Here is a 13,969-nt window from a genome sequence, read left to right as displayed (position 1 = left end):
AAAGTCCCAGCAGTGGAGCAAACACTAGGTCAAATCTGTTATTATCTTCATAACACTTCCAACATGTCCTATGAGCTGACTGAGGTTGTAGGATTAGAAAATGTTGTCACTTTAGCTTTAGATCTTTTAAATTAAACTACAACAAAACAGTAGTTGAGAGAAATGTAATCTCATAGCATCCACCTTGTCACCTGTGATATATCTGCGTTCAGAAGCTAGAAGTTGTTAGCTTTCAAATAAAGCTTGATATACTTTTTTCTGTATGTCTGATTTTCTGTAAAAGGTTTTTTACAGAAAATTTGTTATTCCAAATAACAAGAAAAAAAAAACCTCAATAAAAAAGGGGCTGGACATTATTATAACCCAAACCCCACACCTAACCCTGGATGAAGGTTATGCTGCTGATGAGAATTTTCTTCCAACCCCAAACAACCATCACAACAGACGGCCGCCCCTCCCAGAGCCTGGTTTTTCTTCCTGTTAAAAGGGAGTTTTCTTTTCTGTTTACTGTCACTAAGTATTTGACTGTAGAGGATTGTTTGATTGTTGGGGTTTCTCTTTATTATTGTAGGGTCTAGGATTAACTGAGGGGCTTCATCAACACCCAATGAGAAATGCAAATTTGGACCTGAAAACGAATCATGTCACGTTTGAGTACTTTAGCAATACACATTTATGCATATGTACAGCATGTCTGATCAAATAAAAATGTCACATTTGTGGTTAGACAAAGTCAGAAATATAACCTATTCCATGAACTGAAAACAGCTCATGTAGTGAACCATGTCTGTGCGTGTCTGAGATAAACACCAAAAAGAAGCTTTTCATCAGGTGCTAGCTTGGCCGAGCCTGTGTCGCCCTCTCAACACCGGATGACAACTGGGAGCAGGGCTCCTGAAACCCAGGATAGGCGGTGAAAAATGCTTCTGATTACAACCCATTATTAATTGTAAGAGCAACAAGCAAAGACCAGAGAGATCATTTTTCTTTTCTTTTTTTTCTTCTTTTTGCCAACTTTGGCTCTCTGTTATCCCCCTAATCCTATCTTATCCCTTTCCTGTGCGCATTGGCTCAGTATTGTGGCGCTGAGCTTGACCCAAAACGCCAGAAAGGCTAAAATAAGAGAGGAAGGAGGGATAAGTGGGGAGTGAATAAGGGGCTGGGGACAGATTTAGGAGCCTGACTGGCGGTGGCCATGAGGGGTTTCCCCATGGATCAGTCTCAGGCCCAGGTGCAGGGTTTTAATGAAGACTGTGGAGTTAGTGAGATGGGGATGCACTTTGAATACCCCATCCCCATGTGAAGTCTCACTCAACACAGTGGCCCTGTTTGACCTTGGATTAGTTTCCTTTTCCAGGTTTAGAAGCAGGATGCTGACCTCCAACATCCCCCTCCCCCCCTTCTGCTACCTGAACATCAAGAGATAGGGCTGTTTCCCTGGAGACAGATATTGCAACTGCGTCTGTTGTTTGGACTGAAGCCAGCTTTAGCTTCTCACAACAGCAAAGGCACCCATCTGGTGTGGTGGGCAGGAAAGTTTTTTTCCTCTGTCCTGACCATTTTTTCCTGTCCTCAGTAATAGTTTGTTCTTCATGGTAGGTTGCATGTCTTTCATGTTTTGCAAGCCATGTTCCATAATACATGCTTTGTTTTTTTAACCAAAAACCCTGCATCACCTCCATCACAGATGTTTTGTTTCTTTCATTACACACTATAATCAGCTAATATTTACTTCATGACTGAGTGAAATTCATCCTTTTTGTAAAAGCACAATCCAAAACAGAGCAGGTCAGTGCGACTGTTTAAAATTTAATGAAGTCAGACACAACGAGTGGCTCCTGTCTTGCACATGCTGCACTCACTTTGCATGCGCATCTGTCTATTGTAAGTTAATAATTGCACCTTTGCAGAGTTATTCTAGCGCTAGCTATTCTATTCTTTGTTTTGGAACCAAACATGTTTTTATTGAGATTGGGCAATGGCTGGTTGCACGACATCTGCTAATTACACCTAAAGTTGGCAATGCCTGGTCCCACAGATGATTCAAAGAAGATAAGTGGCACGGGGGGCTGGGTGGAGAAACGCATCGGAGGTGATTGTGGAAGTGGTGAAAGGGTGTTTGCAGGCTGAGAATGCGGCTGCGGTTGCTCACACACCTTGTCTGCGATCTCTCTTCCTGGGTCGTTTGTGCCGCTCTGCCTGTGCTATCTATCCTCATATCTTCAGTGGCTTCCTAACACCTGTTGATAAAAGACATCCTCTCCTGTCAGCAGCAGCCACCCAGCCACTCATGGATGTGATCCTTAGAAGAGCCAAAAAACACTCTTTGAACGCGCTTCCTCCTGTCTTTGTCGTCATGACACCTTTTCGATTTACATAATATCTTCACTCTCATTATTATTATTCTGTGATTCATTTTACAATGCAAGTCTTTAAAATGAAGAACATAATAAAATAACATCAATATATGTTTGAGAAGGTTTTACCCAATGGGTTGCTTCATAAAGTGTCTCATGACATAATGATGTCACACAAACTGTCTTCTTATCCCCACACCAATGTTGTCTCCTTTGTGCACTATTATCTAAACTTTATTTATTTATTTATTTATTTTACTGTGGCTTACTTTGATAACTTGATCAATAATAAGCTGTACTGGGAAGGGTAAAATTTGCTCTAACAAATAAAATAATTGTGTATACCATGTAAATGTTGGCACTCACAGTGCCCTAGGCAGTTTCCTCAGATTGGTCCACTTGTCTAGGAGGAGATGGGGACCATACCAATATACATAGATACATACATAAGCCATGATCATTATAGTTTAGCTAGTTTCATTAAAAAAACAACTTAAGAATGTGGTTCTCTCATGTTTGACTAGCAGTTTTTCCCATATATATACATAAAGGGTTTCAGGGAACCTCAAGGTGCTTTATATTATAAAACAAAGACCCTACAATAATACAGAGAAACCTCAACAATCAGGCGATCCCCTATGAGCAAACACTTGGCGACAGCAGGAAGGAAATACTCCTTAATAGGAAGAAACCTCTGTTAGAACCAGGATCAGGGAGGGGCAGCATCTCCTAAACCATCTTCTAAAAATATCAAAGTAGTTGTTGGTGCCCAAACCATAGGGGACACATTTGGAGCCTAAACTTACATCAGCAGTGAATGAAAGCAAATGTAAAACTCAAAGCCTCCAACAAACAGGACATAATACAAGGTTTCCTGCCTGCGTAACCTGTGACAACACCGACTACAACCACCTAATAAATCTTTTACTTTTTATTAAGGGATCAAGCAAAGAGTGCATCAAGGCACCAAAGTCAAAGGACACAATGCCAAATGTCTTTAATATCACTTTAAGAATAGTAAGCTTGGTTTCAAACCTCTGAATGAATGCACACTTTTGAACATGTGCCTATATATTGACGATAATGAGCACAGACAAGCCGATTTTATTTCCCTTGCTCTCTCTGTCAGATCCAAGATTGCCTTTTGTTAAGCAGAGTGCTGCTGGAGTTCTATGTGCCTGCATAATTGTGTTTGTGTGTGTTTGTGTGAGTGTGTGTTTTAGACAGACGACAGCGTGTCATGTGCGTCACTGAGGTGAATAGAGGTGGCAGGGTGCTGACAGTTGGAGACAGGTTCCAAGGCAGTGAGGTTACAATTGGTGTTAATAGATGCCTTCCTAAAGAGCAGCTCTCAGTACACATTAAAACACACCCTCCACCCCACCTCACACTCATTCAGCTTTTTCTGGGCTCGTCTTCGGCTGTGTTTAGTGTGTGTTTATGTGTCAACCGCAAACTGATTGAACTGTGCTTGCCAGCATTGGTTGCGGCTGCATAACAACAGGCAGTTATTTGCAGTATGCTGCAGAATGTGCAGCATATGTGTTTAGTTCCAAAAGCTGGGAGAATCGGAGAAGACGGTGGTGTGTTTTTTCTTTTCTCTTTTTGAAAGGAAACCAGAGTAAGTTTTTGAGGCGACGTCGACTATGAGCTGGTTAAAATGATAATTTTTAAATGCTGTTTCCCACATGCACCCATACCAGCACGTTTCTCCAAATACTTCTGTCTTCATTAAAATGGGAATGGGACCATGGGGAAGACTGTCCGTTTCCAAAAAAACCCACTGGAGTACAAAAAAAGGGACAAAGACAAAAGTTGCCAGAGATAAGACTTCACTCCAGAACAACCAGAAGCCAAGCTTCTTTCAACAGCTTCTTACCAGTGTAAAGTCAGCAAAATGTTGTTTCTGTTGCGTAGTTCCCTCATCTTTTTTTTTGTCATCCTGATTTACTTTGAGAAGATGATGAAATGCCTTTTGTGCTGCCACCATGTTGTTTGTATTTTCAGATTTACACACTTGTGGAAAAGATCAGTTTCAAGGGAATGTTACTATTTTCTTTTGCATGCAGGTTGACATCACAGTAAAAATTATGCATTTACCCATTACCAGCTTAGTGTGGGAATTGGGAGCACTTGAAGGAGGAACGGATTTCATTTTGTTTCTGTGCGTTAGTTGCTTTTATAATACCATCATTTGTAAGCCTGTCTTTCTATACTTTATTTTAAGTCTTCAATTTACAGCTGTGGAAGTAGCAACACAATTTGATTCAGACCGAAAAATCTGTTTATTGGCCTTTAATAAGAAATTTGTATACCTATATTCCTCTCAAAAAACATTAAAACACTGGTTATCCCCTGACAGGTTTTACTTTTAACTCTTTCACAAGGCCAAGTTTGTGTTCAGTTTTCATGGTTTATGGCCCAGGTGTCATGGTCCTGGGTCATGCGACCCAGTGTTTTGAGTTTTAGTTTATTTGGATGTTTATTGTTTGTTTAGGTTCATTAAGTTATTCCAGCTCATTTGTAATTATATTACCCTTGTGTTTAGTCTCTCTTGCCCTTCGTGTGTGTTATGTCTGTGTGTCTTATGTTGTCAAGTTCTTGTAGTTATTTCTGCCATCTTCCCCTGTACTCAGTCTCCCTGGTTCTGTGTCTACGTTTCATGTCTATGCAGTTATGTTAAGTTCATGCCATGTTTCATTTCCATGTCTATGTCTGCGTGTTTCCTGTTTTATTTTGGAAGAGTCTGGTGTTCATTGTAGTTAGTGTTACTCTCCCCTGTATTGTCATTATGTTCCATTCTAGTCAGCTGTGTTCTCATGTGTCTCCACTTCCCCTGATCGCCTCATGTGTGTATTTAGTCCCCAGTCTTGCTGTGCTCAGTGTCGCGTCGTCTGTGTTCTCACCTCCATGTTTTCACGGTCAGTCTTTGCAGTGATCATCCTAGTCTCTGAGTCTTCTAGTTTGTCACAGTATTAGTTTTCCCAGTTTAGTTATAGTCTAGTTTAGTCACTCTATCCCTGCTTTGTTTTGTACACTTTGTCTTCTTCAGCCATAATAAAGGCTCGCTTTCTGTTAAGTTCACTCCCGTCTACTAACTTGTGTTCGCACCTGGGTCCATCACACACACCACCGCACGGCCTGTCTCCGCAGACCGTGACACCAGTAGCCTTTATCCAAAGCTACTGATAGCCTCTTCAGCCACAGCTGTGAAATGTATTCAGTTCAATAAGGAGCGATCATTAGAACGAATTGAATGTGATTAATTGATGTACAAAATTCAATTAAGCTATTTGGTAATTGGACTCCAATGGCCCATCACAGCACAATGGAATCCCAGCAGTGATAAGAATTAGGACAAGACCCCCTGCAGTGTAGACACAGGATGGATCCTGAGTAACATGGGAGAGGTGGTGATGGGGAGGAGGTGGGTTGCATGAAGGCATCTTCAGGGGAGAAGATGAGCAGTGACATTTAAAGTAGATGGAGTGGAGGCTGATTGGCCTGAAGAAAGTGGGTGGAAAGATTATTGGACTAGACAAGTGATGTCATGGCAATGAGCTTGCTGGTGTTGGAAAGTGGAAGTGATGCAAAGCATAGATTAGCCACTAAACACTCAGGAAGCAGACAGAACTGTGACTACAGACCTTCCTTATTGAATGTATGCATGAACTTCATTACTAGTTGACAAGTTGTTGAATAAGATATTGACTAGTAAGACAAGATTTACTAAACGGGACAAAACAGCGTGTGATCCTAATCACCAAAGAGCACTCATAGCTGTGGTCAATTTTGTTAAGACAGCTGATTTTTGATTGGTTGTGTTTTCTAAACACAGGTGCAGTCAGGTCATTTCAGTATCAACAGAAAAAAACAAGGCATGCTTTTAGCAGTAAATTGCATGTTGCAAATCTTAGCTAACCAGTTTGTGGACTTTTGCGAATGAATTGTAGAAATCTTTAACTTCCCACCTTTTTCACTGTGCTCTAAAAATACTGACAGTGCTTTTTTAAACACCAAAACACAGTTTGTGCTGGTATGACACTTCAGTAAATTCTGCATTGTCTTAAACATCAGCTAGCATGTTAGCATGCTGGAATTTGCTTTAAGCTCCATGGTTTCTTTCTAAAATTGAGGTTCTCATAATAATATGATAAAATATAAAACCATAGTGTTTTTGTATGCTGCAAATATAGCAAAAACCCAAGATTTTTTAGCATCAGGCTAACACTTGTATATTGTTTATCACTGCTTCCTGCAGGTTCTGGTTAGACACAGCCAGCCAAACCCACTGCATAGACCTGTACAGCTGACACCCAGCAGCCTCTACGAGTTGACAAATGGAAAAAGGCCTGAAGATAAATGAAGCACAATTACCCGAGGTAACAAATGTTCCTAATGATTTATGCTCAGCTCGGGTTGCTTTATTTTCGCCTGGGTACTATTCACCAGGAGGACAGCGCTGGCGCGAACCCTGGGGCTGCTCTGAGTTGATGCTCAGACAGCGAGTTGCAGACATTGACTAATGGGCTATGTGAGACCACCGCCATTGATATTTACCTCATTTCTCCTCACCCGAACACTGTCTCAACAATGTCAAGGCCAGCCATCATCCTCTGAAATTTTTCTTTCTTTTTTCAAGCTCAGGGATGGGTGATGCCATAGGCTCCCTCGGTCAGTCCCACCTTTTGGTGCTCCGGGGCAGAGGAGAGAGGAAAAAGGTGAGAGCGAGATGAAGAGGGGAAAAGGTCAGACTTTAAGCTTCAGGCATTGTGAAGAAACACACACTTCTCTGTGTTTTCACTTGTCTGCTTGATGTAGTATCACAGTCCATACATGGCTATGAGGGAGAAAAGTTTTTTTTTACACTAAAGGTGTGACGAAATAAGATCTACATTATTAGATCTACAGTACGCTGATTTGAGGGCTTTGCAACAGTGTCATTATGATCTGGTAAACCTATTTTTTCTTATTGTTTATATTTATGATACAGTCCATGCACAACAAAATAGAGAAAAAAATAGCAATTTCAAGTTTTCACCCTGCAACAACTTGCAATTTTAACATAACCTCTCTTGCCTTTCTCTTTCTTTCACACTCGCTCTCCTTTTGCTGACAATCAGGAAGTGACAGCTACCACACTAAGTGGTGCTCGCCTCACTTTTTACACACGAGTTAAGCCATTACCCTTCCGATACCTTGGCGAGTGAGCGTGAGATCTGAAATACCAGTTGCGTGCAGTGAGGAAAACACATCCTCTGATTACAAATCTCCGGCCAGGTGGTCTCGCTCAGACCCCTACACTAATTTTACCCGAACTATGACAAATAAGTCCCACAATCCATATTTACAGAGCAACAGCCAACATCTCCTTTCTCTCGCTCAGCTGTGCTGAATAACAAATGGCCGGAGTGACATATTCATCAGGATCAGATTCACGGCGAAATGAAGCATTATATTTTTAAATAAGCTTTACACATTTGGGGAAGCTCCTCACAGGAGGTACTAATTTGTATTCTCAATGAAACTAATCACCTAATTGAAAAATGGTCCCAATGAGACTTAAGTGTCAACAGAGGCGTGGCGAAATGATAGCCTATAACAGACTATTCGATTGAAGCCATTAACCAAAGCAGCTGCTAGTATGATAAATCACACAGAGAACCCAAACAATCTCAGCTCAGTGTTTCGCTATTAATGAATATTACCCAGTCTTAACCTTTAGTGATTTATGTGTTGTTTGTTAATCACAAGTGCAAAGAAATGCTGAATATACATTAAAATTCAAGCTTTTAAAGGGTATTGTGCAGTGCATTCTTAAAGGGGTTGAATAAACATTAACTTCAGTCCTGTGAACACACTAGGCCATTGTTGGGAAAATTGTTGGGCTTTTACAGCCTATGAATAAACTGAATCATATGTAGGTTTGGGTGGGTTGCTTGAAAAATGAGATTAAAACTTTTCATATTTTTAGTCAGCATTTAATCAAAGGTGCATTTAAACAACTTCCTATCCAAAACACAGAGCTAAAACACTTCCTGTGCAGTATGTAACTCTGGAAGATTGCATAACGTAGCTCAGAATTAACTAGTTTTACAGTTTTATTTATACAAAAAAACTGCAAATCACAACAACAGCTGTCAGAAGGTGCTTTATATTATAAGACAAAGATCCTACAATAACACAGAGAAGACACCGACAATCAGTAGTCGCCCTGTGATCAAGCATTTGGTGACAGTGGGAAGGAAAAACTACCTTTTAACAGGAAATACTCTGGCACAGATGGGCAGCCATCTGCAGTGAGAGGTTGGGGTGGAGGGGAGGGACAGAAGACAAAAGACACACTTTGGAAGAGATTAATAATAACTAATGATTAAATGCAGAGAGGTGTATGAACACGGGAAGTCCCCAGCAGCCTAGACCTAATGCAGCGCAACTAAGGGAGGATTCAGAGTCACCTGATCCAGCCCCAACTGTAAGCTTTATCAAAAAGGAAAGTTTTAAGGCTAATCTTAAAAGTAGACAGGGTGTCAGTCTCCTGAATCCAAACTGGGAGCTGTCTCCACAGAAGAGGGGCTTGAAAGCAAAATGCTCTGCCTCCCATTCTACTTTTAAATACTCAAGGAACCACAAGTAAGCCTGCAGTCTGACAGCAAAGTGCTCTACCTAGTTCTCTTACCATGGAAGCTCCACCATTATTTCTTACTGTGTCATTTAAAAAAAAGAACAGAAAACTAAATTAAATGGTGATGACGAGAGCATGATGATATACAGAATATTAGCATCACTCCATCTAAGTGCTACAAAGCCCTTCTAGGGGCCCAGTGATGTTGAAATTAACCTCAGGCTTTTCTCTTTGATATATGTCCTCACAAACCCACGCCCCTACACCCACAGACAGTCCCAAATGCTAACATGCATGTACAGACACATTCCAAAACGCTACATACTGCACTTAAATACATACAGGATTCCTACTCCCACACAGATTTGACAAATGCTGCACGATATGTTTCATTTGCAGACCCCGAGAGCAGCTGATGACTGGGGTTCTGATGGGAGGACATGGAAATGTGGGTCGTGCCTCACCTGCGCTTTCATCTGCAGGTCCTGTTCATCCTCAGAGATGCCTGTCACAAATCCCCGCTCTGCATGTCAGAGACACCCGTTTCCCTGTGCAGCCCTGACTCACAGACATAACCCAATAGCACACTCACTACCAGGGACTGAAACTCACATCTGGGCTGCAGAGACAAAGGTGAAACACTTGAGAGCTGTGGTAAATTCTGAGTAATGCGGCTCATTTCTCAGCAAACACATACTGTAAAGTTTTTGGGGGAATGCAGATCTTGACACAAGTTTAGAAGCTGATGGTTTTTTGTGCTGTCTGAAATATATCGGGTTGCACATCGCTGACCTATAAAAGACAACAGACATCATCTCGTCTTTCTTTTTGTTGCTACACAGGTTTTCACTGTTGTTTTAGGCTGTGGTACCAACGTCAAATCAAAACACTTGTTTGGATGCTCTAATTGATGGCAGGCATTGTTTCCAGCCAGCTCCTCCTCTTCCCTTTCCCCAATCCACTCCCAGTTCACTCAGAATTACTTCTCCTCCCCTGCAGCTACGATTCATTTTATGCCGTAGACATCAGCTGATCGAACGCTTCACCTTTTGGTATTTTGGTTGCATCAAGATATTCTTATATGTTGTATTTTTTGTTTGTTTGTTCTTTTCTTTGGCATCCACGCTAGAAATAATACCAAGGTTTGTCTCATTCTGTTTTATGTAAAACACTGGGAACACTCTTGGGTGAAAAACATCCCTCGCCCTGAGGGAAACTCTCAGTTCCTGTGCAAATAAATAACAGCACATGCAGTCAAGACAAAACACCAATTATCCAGGAGAGAGACTGTGTGTGTGTCTGTGTGTGTGTGTGTGTGTGTGAGAGAGAGAAAGGGAGAGAGTAATTCTGTCTTTACATGTTCCCTCCTGGCTAAGTTTGTGTGGCACAGTTGGCGGTTTCTTCTCGTGATAAATGTGCATGGATTTACGTTGCACACTTGTCCCTGCAGTTTGCCTTGTTTGCATAAATACTGCTTAACACTTTGATGATCATCAGGTCTTTATGGACTGATCCCTTAGCGAGAGACTGCTATTATCCCAAAAGACAACAGGAGTTCATTTTGAGTTCTGTTGACACTAACGTCTGAAGCTGAAACCGTGGCTGTGTGGCTGTTTCGGGTTCTGTCCTACAAAGCGTCCCGGGGTACAGATGCAGGCATGTTTCTCTGTGTATAAACTAAGTCTTAAGCCCAGCTGACAGCACGATTTGATTTTTTAAGATTCCTTGAATGAAAGCCTCTCCACCCTGTTTTAAGTAATAAGAGATTACAGGTAATCTCCAGGTAATGGCAGGCTGGCATTCCTCTGCAGCAGGCGCTTCTGAGGCATGGTGGGAGATGTTGTTTTTGACCCACTGACTGTTTAATCCTTTCTCAGCATGTTAATTAGTTCATTGATCAGTGCAGAAAAGACCTTTAGTAGCAAGGTGTGAGTGTGCGTTTTTGTACACGTGAAGATGTGTGTGGGCACGTGCATTTATTGGCAGAAATATGCATATAATCACATGTATGTACATCCATCTGGAGCCCCTCGTGGTCATGTCATTAGTAATGAAATGGTGAAATAATGATGATGTCAAAAGTACAACAAGTGAAAAAAATCACCCAAAAACAGCTGTGTGCCTTCACGAGCATGTGACCCAGATGTATAAAGTTTATACTTTACATACATATATATTTTTGTATGACGCGCCATCATCTAAACAAGAGATTATCAGTTGCCGACTCCTAATAAGTTGCTACAGTTATATACTGTGCATTCCAGCGTTAGTCACGAGTCATTTACTGTCCGCCTTCGGCTGCTGTTGTGCTTCCTCGGTACAAAAGCGTGTAATGGCAGCTCTCAGCTGACTCCCAGCTGACCACCATACAATTTAAGCATGAAAATTACATAAGCAGCAGCACACAAATACATCAGATCAATAACATCTAAAAAACCCATCTTTCCTTCTCTTCTGTTATTTTTTTTAAATTGGATTGCTGACAGCACCTAGCTACAGGTTGTGCTGTCTACTTATCCATATCTGCATGCATTAAAAAAACTGCTATGGTTTGGAAATAATGTTACACAGAGCAATGTCTTAAAGGATGCAACAGTCTGCGATTCTCCTCGTGAGATGAAAAGATTGCTCATTTTTTTAAATAATTCCTTTATATACCCCAGCTCTCCATCTGTCAGTAGGAAACAAATAAAAAAAAAATGAAATTCTGTGTTGCTTGCATGGCCAAAGAAAGAAATCATTACATTTTGGCATGAATCATTTTCTTTAAAATAGCAAAATGGCTCATTAACCTTGGTGGGATGGTAAATGTTTGTTTTATATGGATTACATGCCTCAGACTATGAACTACTAATGAGCGTGGACCATTTACATTTTTTCCCCTCATAATTATAAGAATGCGTACAATAGGAATATTATAAGAATTACATATGAATGAAAATACTTTGTGTTGCATGAGAAAAAGCTGCTCTCATGACAAAATCACAAGACATGGAATCTAAAAAGCTGTACAAACTAAAACTACCTGAAACATATTTACTGTTGGAAGGAATGGGAAGTTATTTCCTCCTTGATGGAGGCGGATGCTCTCTCCCACTGCCCTTCAAGTTACGCTGTATTTGAATCAGAATTAATTTCACAATTATTATGTCTGCGTGTTAAGCTACACAGTAACTGTGTTTAGAGTGTCTCCTGTGAGCGTCATGTTAAACAACTACTCACCTGTTTTCTCACCCTACTGTGTAATTTGCACTTCCTGCAACAGGTGGGGGACATGTTTTCGAAATCCTATGTGGTGATTTCATATAAATGGCACTGAAATTGAAAATGGCTCGAAAGACTGTAATCACAAGCCGTCGTTTCTGTTTTGGTCTTTCAGAGGTTATGGATTATGATAATGGGGAGGGCTATGGGGGCTTGCCAGTGAAAATGTGTGTTTGTAAAGTAAGCAGACTGTTTTCCACCTCATTTCCCTTTTGCCATCTCTCAGCTATCTTTTCACTCCGAGCTCCGTGTGCCTTCGGTGGCAATCTTGGGGGAAATAAATAAAACCGTAACAGCTTGATTAAACCTGCTGCGCTCTCTAAAAGACATTTTGAAGTGCGCTCCCGCCCCCCACCCCCAACCCCTTACACCAGTAATGTTTTTGTGGAGCCTGAAAGCTGAGCTTTCCTCTTGCTTCCTCTGTGGTCTTGCTGAATGTTTGTGACGTGTGCTTTTATACTTGAGCTGTTGTGTAAGCTCTTGCCAGTCTGGGCAGATGTGAAGGATGGATTTGCTCGCACTGCTGCCAAATCACTGTTGTCTTTTCAAGGTCTCTGACCCTGAGATAAATGACCGTCTGTAGCAAATGTAAGTCCTTTCAATTTGATTACAGTGCAGCATTACTACTTGCTCTCTGCAAATAAACATATATGGAGAAGATGGAGAGCATAGCAACCCAAGTGACCTCTACACTGCAAGTATGTATATATATATATGTATATATATATATATATATATATATATATATATATATATATATATATATATATATGTATATGTATGTATGTATGTATATATATATGTATGTATGTATATGTATGTATATATATGTATATGTATATATAAATTTTTGGTAGCAGCTGAGTTTTGCATGTCAGTATAGTACGTATGATCCTAGATGAATGTCTTCTGTATGAGGGCTCTTCATAGAAAGATGATGATAAAGCTCTCACATTAAAATGTGGCATCGCTGCCATGTTTATTTTGCATTAGCATTTCTTACGGGCCAGCCAAGAGCAGCATTGGGGGAAGTTTCCATTGCTATTGAGTAAATATTCAGGCGTCTTTGTGTGATTCACCTGAAAGGTCATAAAGCAGCATGTCCAGTCATTGCTCAGCCCCGTGTCGATTGGCTGGCTGCCTGCTCTTCATTGTTAGGTGCTTAAAGTGAGGCTAGGCTGTACTGATTTGCTGTTTGGAGAAGATTTAGACCTGTCACACACACACACGCACACAGTAGTTTTAAGGCAGTGGGGGTTATGGGATTATAAAGAGGAGAAGTGAAAATTCCTGTTTGGGAATCTGCTGAGGCTTAAGTTTCCCCATCACACATGTCACGGTGGAAAAACTCCCAGGAGGAGGTGGGGATCGAAGCGTCAATCCCACACTAGGCTCAGGGTAAACACGGAGGTATTCAGTGACCCCAATAGTGCTTTCTGGGTTTCTTTTACCCTGTCTTATGTTTCTTGCTTGTGTCGCCCTGAATTGTAACGTTGCCATGCAACTATATAGCCAGTGCTTGCTTCAACAACACACCTGAGGAGTTTTTCTTTTTTTTTTTTTACATTAAAAGCCTGCGGATCATATGCTTTGACATTCACGGCTGACTGCAGCTAAACTGCAAACACCAAGGCTGTTGCGAATCTCTCTGAAAAACTGACTCTTGAATGTCTAAGAGGACTGCCTAAGATCACTCTTAATTTATAATAGAAAAAATATACTA

At 41.0% G+C, this 13,969-nt stretch overlaps 1 long non-coding RNA gene across 1 annotated transcript; it reads left to right on the top strand.

The window, feature by feature from the left end:
* The first annotated feature begins 4,790 nt into the window (after positions 1–4,790).
* Positions 4,791–10,005, top strand: LOC109204583 (uncharacterized). The gene is made up of 4 exons (XR_003213210.1): positions 4,791–5,278; positions 6,619–6,739; positions 7,000–7,078; positions 9,382–10,005. It is a non-coding gene; the product is annotated as an uncharacterized LOC109204583 (long non-coding RNA).
* The last annotated feature ends 3,964 nt before the right edge of the window (positions 10,006–13,969 follow it).

This window comes from Oreochromis niloticus, linkage group LG12, assembly GCF_001858045.2.
Source record: "Oreochromis niloticus isolate F11D_XX linkage group LG12, O_niloticus_UMD_NMBU, whole genome shotgun sequence".
Lineage (NCBI taxonomy): Eukaryota > Metazoa > Chordata > Actinopteri > Cichliformes > Cichlidae > Oreochromis > Oreochromis niloticus.
The sequence above is the reverse complement of the archived record's forward strand: the minus strand, read 5'-3'. Positions and strand labels throughout refer to the sequence as shown.